The sequence below is a fragment of the Tympanuchus pallidicinctus genome, unplaced genomic scaffold (genome assembly GCF_026119805.1).
Source record: "Tympanuchus pallidicinctus isolate F22 unplaced genomic scaffold, pur_lepc_1.0 scaffold22, whole genome shotgun sequence".
NCBI classification, from domain to species: Eukaryota; Metazoa; Chordata; class Aves; order Galliformes; family Phasianidae; genus Tympanuchus; species Tympanuchus pallidicinctus.
In genome coordinates, this window is record NW_026294739.1 from 39,832,241 (window position 1) to 39,843,543 (window position 11,303).

The window sequence follows — 11,303 nt, forward strand, 5'->3', positions numbered from 1 at the left end:
CCACTAGTTCTGTGTGAAATGATCTGACAAGGCCCATTCATTTCAGGCTTTAGCATTAATTTTCAAACAGTTGAATTTCTTCTCCTGGGGCCAGCAGATGTGGAAGCAGAAACAAACAGCGCTATCACACCAGTACTTCTAGAACTTTTGCAGGTTGCAGTTAGTGTTACCAGTTCAAGCCCATCTTACCACTTAAAGCACTGTTTGCACTTAGTGAGCACTTAAAGGTGTTTGATGAAGATGAGTGCTGCTCTCAGCTATGTGCTCAGAATGTGATCTTCGTTATTTTCAGAACAATCTGTGTACAGGAGTAAATTTTCAAATTTAGTTTTTAACCCAAGAATACGTGGCATATTACAGGTACTTGTTTTATGCTTTGAGCAGATTTTGACCATCAGTTTTACTTTTCCTGCCATCTGTTCATCAAGGCTACACTAACTCAGTGTTTGCACTGTTCTTCAGAACACACTGGTGTACTTGAATGTCCAAAAATCACAAATTCCTCAACTCTTCCAACTGTGTGAAGTTATGAAGCTTGCTTGCAAAGACTGCATTTGCAACAAAAGAAATGGTATTCCCAGGGGGTAATGGCTTTTGAGTTCTTTGTGTTTGTTCTTTTAAGGTTTGTGTTTTACTGTAAAGGCTTAGAATGGATTTTAGTTTGGGGGGGAAGGAGTTATTACCCAGTGACAGCATGATTGTGAGGCTGTAACTGCTTCATTGGACTCCCATGGAAATTTTTAGAGAACATACTTCAATTCTGTGTGGAAATAACTGGGATTAGAATTCAGACCTCAGCAACAGTATCTAGAATTGCCGCATCTGGTGCTTCTATTAAAATAGTGTGCCAAGGACTCATGCCATAAAAATCGGTGTTAATTTCTCTACTGGGAATGAATAACAAGATTTCAAGCACGTTTCTGTCAAGATGAACAGAAGGCCGTTTTTAGTAAACTTTTGTTCTGGTGTCGTGGTTTAAGTAAAGCCTCTAGAGGGAGCAGTATCTCCACAAACGTTTACTGGAGCATCCTGGTGATCAGTGATGAAGCTCGGTGGTGCTAGTGTAAGTGAAAATGTTCCCTTCCCTTGTGTGACAGAACCAAGGGAAGTTATCATCTGACCTTAATCTAATAAATTTTACTGAGAAATACACAGTACTTTATATTTCAACTTCCGTCCTTCTATTCTCTATTAGAAAAAGATGATAAGGGAGCATGCATGAAGCTTTCCAAGTATTGGAAGGTGCATCAAGTCTGAAATGCTTCCTGTCCCCCAGAAATCTTTCCTACACTGAAACAAAACTTCAGTTCCTGGGGAACTGAATTAAGAGCTTAGTTTCTTCTGAGATTAGCAGTTTCTTTTGACACTTGCTCTGGATGTAAGACAGCTTCACTAGTAAGACACCTTCATGGAAAAAAGTTGTTTACAGCCCTGCATTTGTTGCTTTTTAGAAGTCAACAGCATTTGAGATGTCTGGTCCTCACTGATATAACAAGGCATTAATAGTAGTTATAGTGCATATTTCAAATCTATAATGTTTTTTACTGATCTTAAAGACTTGTGTTTGATCAAGCATCTAGAGCTGAGGAATGTACTATTCTAAAATGAATATGATCTAATTTTCTAAATGTAGTTGGGAGCAGGAAGATGGGAGAATTCATGAATATGAATTGGTTAATGAATAATTTGGTTCAGATACACTGTGATTTTTCTTGCAGATCTTTTAACACGTTTTGGTTTACAGCTTTGCTGTGCAGGTGGGCTGGTTTAAAGAACCTTAGAAGAGTTTGGACTTGACAGTATCTACTACACTATAATGTACTATAGTATTTTACTAGTTACTATACCTTGGGGCAGCTTTCTGGTAGATCTGTGGGTGAATTACTGCGAAATGAAATCATGAATCAGCCTGGGGAATACGTCACGAAACGTAGAGAAGTTCAAATTTTCCAGTTTTTCTGGACTCTTCCTGATTTACACTTTTGTCTCTGCAAATTTCAGAGTGACGTGCATATATTTATGGTTAATATTAAAAGTATGATAGAGGGCGGCAGTACATAAGTTTGGTTGAAAGGCTTACATGTTCATTTCACCTGAGAAATTCAGGGTCACGTGGAAAGTAGATTCGAAATCCGTGAAATGTTTCCTATCCTTGAATACTTGTCCATGTGTGCATCTTGCTTTTGGAGGAACTTTAATAATGCTGGGCTGGCATTATTCCATCTAGATGTGAAAGGCAGGACCCTTCAAGTTGATACAAACTGAATTAAAAGAACGTGAGGCATGAATTTTGTCCACACACTCATTAAATAACAACTGTGTGATTTAACATGTGATTTGCCAACAACAGAGCGTGCAGCTACTCTACTGAACTTTTAAGATCTTGTCATTTGGGCACGTGCTTCCCTAACATGCATTCCTTTTGAACAACTAGATGGAATTGTGTATATACTCAGTATAAAGTAGAAAAGAGAGCATATATTAAAAAAAAATAAATCTAATAACACTGCTGGATCTGTTTTATTACTCTGCTGCTGAAAAACAGACAGATCTAAGTACCTTAAACTTTTCACTTTATTTGTAGTCGCTGACTCATACCTAACAGCATTTCTGGGAGGGCAGAATTATTGACCAAACTGTAATTGACACATATAACTAAAAATGTCACTTCATGTGAGTAAAGTATCTGTAATCATCAAGCCAGACATCAAATTCAGCTGCATGAAAGGCTTACAGGCTAGGTATTTTCATCACTATTATTATTTTTAAAACTGCTTTATCTGAGGTGGTCAAACAATGATTGTAGTATAGGTCTCAGCAGTCTAAACAAGCTGAGCCAAGAAGACTGTTATTCTATCTTAGCTGTGATAGCAGTCTTTATACCTATATAAAAAAACATAAGATAGAAGAAATCTCATTAAATACTTAAACTTAGTCCAGACGAGAAGAAAATTTTTCTACAAGTGACTTGGCAGTGTTTTTCTTTACCAGCATCAAGATACGGCAGGAGAGCCAATGCTATTTATTATGCACATTTCAACAAACAGCTGTCATCATGGTTAAGTAACAACAGTTCTTGTTTTAAAGCACATGATGCAACTAAACTGAGGTGTTTTGTTTTTTTTTAAAATTTGTTTGTTTTCTTTTTTACAGCATCTCTGAGCACATGTGTATCCAAATCTATTTCTGCATGTGCAGTGGAAATGCTGAGTCATGGTCTGAAACGGTGACTGAGCACCTACCTGATGGGAAGGCAGGGCCAACCCAAGGCAGCTTAGGTGCAAGTAATGTACCTGAATAATCAGAAGGGGTGGAGCCAGGATCCACCCCTTCCCAGACCTCATTTATGGGTTGGCAGTGGAGGTGAGAGTATTTTGCTGGAGATCCCTGCATACTTGAGGCCCTTCTAAGGTAAGCAGCTTTTTTCCTTTGTTTTTCTGACTCTGGCTGCTGTAGTTCAAGTGATTTATTTTTTTTAGCTGCTACCTGGAGTTTGTCACCTGGAGGTGATGGATGTATAAACGCGTGTGGATCATAACGGAAGAGGAAGGAAGGGTGCTCAGTTGCTGTGAAGCCATCAAACTGCAGAACCAGCAAGACTGACAGCCCCACTTGGAACAGATTTAAGGTGTCTGATATATTTCTTAATGCCCTGCTTGAAGAAATAGTGGGAGGTATCTCCAGTGTGCAAATAATACTAGTGACAGTCCAACAGAATGTCAACAAACTCTAAGTAGGCACTTCATAGCTGAAATGTGATTGTTGCCAAGCTGAGCAGGTATCATTATTTGGAGGCCGCTTATTGTTGTTAGTATCTCTTTTGTTCTAATGTAAATGGAGACTAGTAGATGTCTTTTTCATTGAGATAATGACCCTAGCAGAGTAAAGATGACAGCAGAATCTGAAAATGGATCTGGGATACAAGACTAGTAAGGGACCTCTTCCTATCTGCATGACAGTTCCATGGTCCAAATATGCCCAAAACAAAAATATGTACAATTAGATCACAAGACATGAACTGGTTACCGCTGTTTTATGCAATTCAGGTCTTTGTAAGAATCTTTGGAAGAAGAAACTTATACGTGAAGAGGTTTGAGTGAGGGCAAAATAATAAAGCAACTAACGTCAATCTCCCTAGGTGAGATCCCCACTTCAGTTGTACGTGCTCAGGTCCTGCAATTTCTCTCAATGTTGCAGAGAAGCACTGCTGTTCCCATCTGACACAAAGACACAGATAACTTGCTCAAATTCATCTAGCCAGAATCAAATTGCTCTTTTAACTCCAAAGTTAGTGTCTTCTCACTGAACCAGTTTTGGCCTACAGAACAAATCATCTGCTAGAGCGTAATGGCAAAGCTGGTATGCTCTGCTTCAACTGAGAAAAGAATATGTGAGAAAATATATGAATGAATGTATTTTCTGTATAATGTTCCTTGTTAGCAATTTTGTTTTGCTGAAGTAACTAATCCCATGCGAAGTAACACATCATTGATTTTTCATCTATTTACAGGTATTGTTGTATATGCCATTTCACATTTTCATAAAAACATAGGATTGTTTGGGTTGGAAGGGACCTTAAATACTATCTAGTTCCAACTCCTCTGCCATGGGTAGGGATACCTTCCATTTGACGAGGCTTCCCAAAGACCCATCCAGAGTGCCTCATTCACTCTCCTCTTCCAGAGAGGGGGCATCCAGATTTTTCCAGTCATCTGTTTGGTACCTCACCAACCTCCACATGAAGAACTTCCTTATGTGTCATCTACATCTACTTTCTTTTCAAAACCTTTACCCCTTGTACTATCAATACATGCTCTAGTGAAAAGTCTTTATCTTTCTTAGAGGAGATTTACTGCAGCTTTTCAATAGTTATAAGGTCTCCCTGGAGCCTCCTATTCTCCATGCTAATTCCCAGCTCTATCTAGTTTTCTTTGCAGAGAATGCGTTCATGTATTTTGTTTCCAATATGTCCTTTCGTACTTCTATGACAGGCTATGATGCAATAAAGAAAAGTATAACTAGAATATAAAAGACAAAGCTAAAAGCACCTCTTCATTTAAAAATCCTTCAATTTAATTTTGGTTCCTAATCCTACCATGCAAGAGCACTCCCCCTGGCTTTGATTGTAGCCTTTCTGACTTGGTTCTTGTCAATGAGCCCTGGCTTTTTTTTCTCCACAGCTTAAATAGTTAGCAAAATTTCAACATCTTAAGCTCAAATAAACCTTCTAAAGACAAACACTACCTGAAAATCCTCCACACAGACAGAAGCAAATAGATAACAAAGATTATACACAGTTTCTTTTTGGATAGAGACCAAATGTTTTATTAAAGATAAACAAGGATCAAAAAACCTATGCTTTCTTAGCAGGGAAATATAGAGTTGCAAAAGCAAAGCATATGCAAAGATAGAATTCAGCTCAGAGCTCAAGGATGCTATGAAACCAGAAGAGAAAGAAATGTCATTTTAGTGTCAGAAAAGCAGGAGGAAGAGATGGGAGGCTGGGCTGTCGAGCAATGTCTGTCCAGGTATGATGCATTTGTGTTTAAAATGTACGTCATCAAAGCAGAAAGAAAATTCTGACTCTCCCAGAGATGAGGAAAAAGCTAGCAGCTAGTTAGAATGCAGTTACTATAATTTGACTGGACTACACCAAAATTTACTTAGCAAGCTAATTTAAAGCTCTCTGAGCTCTCAACTAAAAAACTCTGGCCAGCAAATACTGATGTTGGCTTGACAAACATAAAGCCTGCAGCTGTCTGAGAATCTTTATGTTATCAAATATTTCCATATAAATCAAAATGAATCTAAAACTTAACCAAAGTTCCAGAATTATCTTCAGAACTTGCAGTTTATATGTATATAATTATGGTAAAACTTGTATCCTTCCCTACCAGTAAGTAGACTACAGAGGTATTTAGTTTTTCAACTAGATTGCTTTTGTAATGCTTCTTAAGGTGCAACATAACCAAATTTCTTTACAATGGAAACAGATTTCTCTAGGAGTGTTCTTTGGAATAGATACTTAGTATCAGGCATATAAAAAGCAGGATACATCACTGGATTACAATAAGACAGCATAAGCATGTTCCCTTTGGAAAGATTTTTGTAAATGCTAAATGTGTTGACTTTTTTTTCAAATGTTTCAGATCAGTAGAGGAGGAAACAATTTAATTTGCTATCATTTGTTCTTTGCTTCTATTTTCTGTACTCCAGTTAGTAAATTAAGAAATTAAACTGACTATTCCAGTTTCACTAATCAGCAGAAGGCAGGGCCAGGCTCAGGCTGACTTCTTAGTAATGCACTAACATGACATATGAAAACTACTTTTTTGTAGAAAAGTGATAGGGTGAAAACAAGAAGGATTGTATTTCAACTGCTGGTATTAAACAAGTTATGATAAATAATGAGAGACTGTGGGTTTAAACCTGTCCTTACATTCTACCAGTTTAACAGCACTGAGCCCCAGTTGTGAACCAGGAACCTGCTACTAAAGTAGTCCTGAAAACTCTAGCTGCCTTGAGCTCTGACTGCATATCAGGAATACATTCTGCCAGATACAGATCAGAACCTCTGGGTACTTCCAGGAAACAGGGGTTAGCATCTCGTACGACAGAAAAAGAACTGAATCGGCCCAAAGCACATATGCTCTTAAGATTCATCACTAAATTGTACTGCTATACTGTTAACTGCTTCCTCAGGGTTGAGTTACGTCATCTTTACTACTGTTATGGAGTTGTTGCAGATACGTCTGTTTTCTGCTAAGCTCCATCTATGATCCACGCAGGTAGTAGTTCAACACCCAAACATGTTTAACTTCGTTGGACAGGCTCTTTTGCAAGGTACTTGTTTCAAGATACAGCATCTGTCTTCCCAGTCCTCAACACAACATCACCTTTGCACAAGACATCACCTTTGCACAAGACATCACCTTTGCACAAGTTATGACTGCTTCTAATTGGTGCACCAACATCTCAGTAACAAAGTTTAAAAAAAAAAAAAAAAAAAAAAAAAAGGAATGCCAAGTAATTATAAATGGATGTAACACGCCACTGTCAACGCACTGCATTTGTAGTTTGGGACGTATCTACAACACTCATTAACTTTTCTAAATAAGGGGCCCTATTTCAAAAGGTGCGTAGGAAGCAATGCACAAATGTAATCAGTAGGAATTTGCATGCTAGCCTCCCACATTGCATTAAAATGTCCTGGACCACAGGAGGTGGTATGTAGGAGTGGGTGGGTAAACTTTAGAATAGAGGAAGGTTCTGAATCACTTGAAAATTTTCTTGCTCTTTATTTACGTATTCAATTACTTGTTCCAATTATTACCTCCTAAGCATTCTTTCTTTACAGAGTTATTTCAAGGCTGAATAGAAGTGCTACATTATTGATGCAAACCTGTCTTTACTCCCACTTCCTCTTCTCTTTAAATTTAACAAACAAAATTGTGCTGAAAGATGATGAACTAGCTCGCAAAGCAACTCAAAGCTTGCAGTTGTCAGTTGCTATCCAGAATTCATTGAGATGTTCAATTCCACTACAGCTTAGCTGAAAAACATCTGTATTTTATGGTAGACTGGCACATACTAGAAATCACTAGAAATCACACAGAACAGAAGAAAGAATAAAGAGCAGAAGAGCTTATGTATTTGAAACATGAGCAAAAAAACAAGATAGGGGTCAACACAAAAAAATAAAGGCGAAAAAATGGGTTTGGCTTTTGTGTCTTATGCAAGCTTTAGTAACTATAACTGGAAAAGCTACAGTTCTCATAAAGAAAGTAGAAATGAGTATTATAGCAATTAGGCCTTGAGGTGGTAACAATGACAAATTTAGGAAGTATGACTTTTCAGAAAGGGTGGTCAGGCACTGGAATGGATGCCCAGGGAGGTGGTGGAGTCACCGAGCCTGGGGGTGTTCAAGGAAAGGCTGGATGCTGTGTTGAGGGACATGGTTCAGTGGGAGCTGTTGGGAATAGGTGAACGGTTGGACTGGGTGAGCTTTTAGGTCTTTTCCAACCTTGGTGATTCTATGAAGATTTTATCAGAGTTTATTCAATGTATTAAGGCAGAAATGCAGAGTAGGGCTTTAAAACTGCACCTTGCTTAGAGATGCAGCATCAACCCATCATCTTTGTTAATGTACCAAAAAGCTTGCTTCATTCAACTAGCATTGTTACAGTTACTTTTGCCTGCTTGTCTATCAAAGATCTATTCATATCAATCTATAATGCAATCTACAGATCATGCATAACCCACAAGGCACAAGTTTTCTTCCCAGAATCTAAAGGTGTGTTAGAAGCACCTGAGATCTGGAAAAACAGGATATGAATTCCAATGCTGGGCAGCTATAGAAGGGGAAGACAGCTGTGATTCTAGAGCAGCAAAGCATCAAGCCTAGCCCTTCGTATTCATATCCTGAGTGATCACTGCAACCTCAGGCAGTTACAGTTGATTGCAAATCTGTGTGTTTATTTTTACACAAAATTGAAACCTCAGCTTACTACACTTAAGTTTTTATTAGCTTTGCTACAGATTTCTGTTCATTGAGTAAGATTTGCACTTAAATAATAAGCTATATGTAAAAGAAACCATAACTTACAACTTGACACTGAATTGTCCATTTCTAGTAATTGACAAAATTTTTGCCTTAATAAATCTCAGAAGTAATTATTTACATGATACTTTAAAATTAGCTTGTGGCTTTAAACAGCAGTTCCAGAATGCACTGTTTTGTCACAGATGTTTCCAAAACCAGTAATTACTCCCAATAAGCACCTGATAATATTGTTTATAATTGGATTTACAAGGGAGACCCAATTATTCCAAATACATTAGGGTGTACAGATGCCTGCTTATCTACTTGACAAGGCTGAGGGGAGAATAACTTGAATATTATAGAAGCATTTAAGTATTCTTCATTATTTTTTTAACTCCCTAAAATCTCTGCACATAGCCTGCCTCCATTTATTTCAGTGCTGCTTTTATGATCTACAGTACAGTTCTAACCTTCAACACATCCACCAGGAGCAGAGTAGCTCCATGGAAACTAAGATTTCTTTTGGAACTGATTTTTTTTTATTTTAATCTGTCAGTTAGCAAATGATCTGGCATAGCCAATGCATTTCATTGAGACATGTTGAGTATGAAGACAATGTATTTTTCAAGTTTGCTTTACAAATTATTTTCCATATTTAAGTGGTACTAATAGCTTCTGCAGTTGTAAGGTGAAATAAGAAAGCTACCAATTCCCTATTTGATTTCTATTACAGTAAACATGCTTAAGAAATAAGCAAGCTCACTGCTTTTGCTGCAGAACAGAATGCAGAGTTGTGAAATTCTTAATTATATACTCACTGAACAAGTTCACTTAGGACTCCTAAGGCTGACTAATGATCAGATTCTTATCTTCATTGTTAGATAAAAGTAAATCATGTCCTGGAAAAATAAACAACTGCTTTGCCCTGCGTCCACAAAACTCCCAAACAAAAAAACAATTAATAAAGCATCTGAGATTGACTTACGTAAAAGCACTTGGATCTCTCTCTCTGAATTCACACCCAAGTTCAGAACATCATATGAAACAGCCTTCAATCAGGCTGGGCTTATCTTCAGAAGGCTTGTATTTTTAAGATATAACATTACAAACACTAGGCAATTCAAATGGGTATTTAGTTACTTAAGGGGGATCCCTGCAAAAACATTTTGCATCAGGAAGATGTCTGTTCAGCATAGCTGGTTGCCTATTATGCAAATACTTCTTGAAATACTTGCTAAAAAACACTCTAAACTTCTAAGACAAAGCATTTACAACAATTTTAAATAGTAAGGAGGGAAATTTTATTTCATTTACAAAGCCATTCCCACTTCAGCAGTGGTCTAAACACTGAAAGCAGAAAATGTAACTATTTTAATGCGTATTTCATATAATTCCTGTTTCTTTGGCATGAAGGTAAACCTCTAGCAGTTACTGAGAAACTTCAAAGCAATATTAATCCTTATTGGTGTGCTGTAGTAAAGCCCTTTGAGATATAAGGATACATTATTTTTGCAATAGAAAATGTTTACAAGGTCTAAAGGAAATCTAGGAAGTCATTAGTCTGTAGAGTAACTGTGCAGTGCAGCAGAACGGGGAGCGGGAGGAAGAAGGAAAGTTGTCTGAAATCAGTGTGTATTTATTAGGTGTAAATCCAGATCTAATTTTTTTTGTTAGAGAACGGAATTACACTGTACCATATACTTCATACTGTACCAGTGTAACACCTGTAGAAATTGCCATTAACTTTTACATATTTAAGCATAGCTTTGTTTGTTTGTTTTTCTAATAAATATCATCTTTGAACCAAGATGCCCTTCTGTTTGCAGCTGTAGTTGTCTCAGCTTAGGTCTGACAGCAAGCTTGTGGTAACTAACATCACTGTGAGCTTTGTACTTCATGGTTTACAAAGCAATTCCTGAGAAAACACGCGGAAAACTCATCTTTAGCTCACTTGTCAAAGATTTATGACATGCAGTAAGGTTAAATAAATAATGATGTACAAATGTATCTCTGGTAAGAACTGAAAAACCTGCCTATAGCTCTTGGACCTTTTGAGGTGCATCCTCTCACTGCGGGATGCAGAGCAGTTGTAGAAGCAGATATTTTTTATCTGTGAGCATTTCCTATGTGATGTTTGAGGGGAATTACACTCTTGAGAACTACTGTCCAAAATTTCCTGCCTTTTTAGGTATGTCCTGCAAAATTGGCAAGGAGAACAAAAAACATATATGCTTACTTTACATGAAGGTAACTTTCTGTTTTTGTTGCTATGAATCCTCATTTTCTGATTTAGCAGAGAATCACCTATCACAAAATGCAAAAGCTAAAGGACAAGCTGACTTTAACTAGCTTTCATTTTGCTGCATGTTTAAACAATGCACACAGACAGACATTACAAATGTGGGTTTTTAGAAAACACACAAAAAAAACCTTAAAATTATTACTGTAAAGCCAACTTTGCTTCCTTTTAACACTAGTTACACAAAGGATTCTGATCATGAGAGTACTAAAACAGGGGAAGCTTAACAGGAACGTCAATACACCAGCATCCTGTGTACTACAGTGCTTTTCTTTTTTTGTTCAGTAATTCTATTCATAAACACATTGTGTGTTAGTTTGAAGCTAGGCTAAAGTTAATCTGCAACCCCCAAAGGTATTGTAAGAAAAAAAATGTTTCTTTGCCATCAACTGTTTAAGGGGAAAGTATGGCAGACACGTGCCTTAAGAAATGAAAATCACAGTTCTTAGAGCTCATATTTGT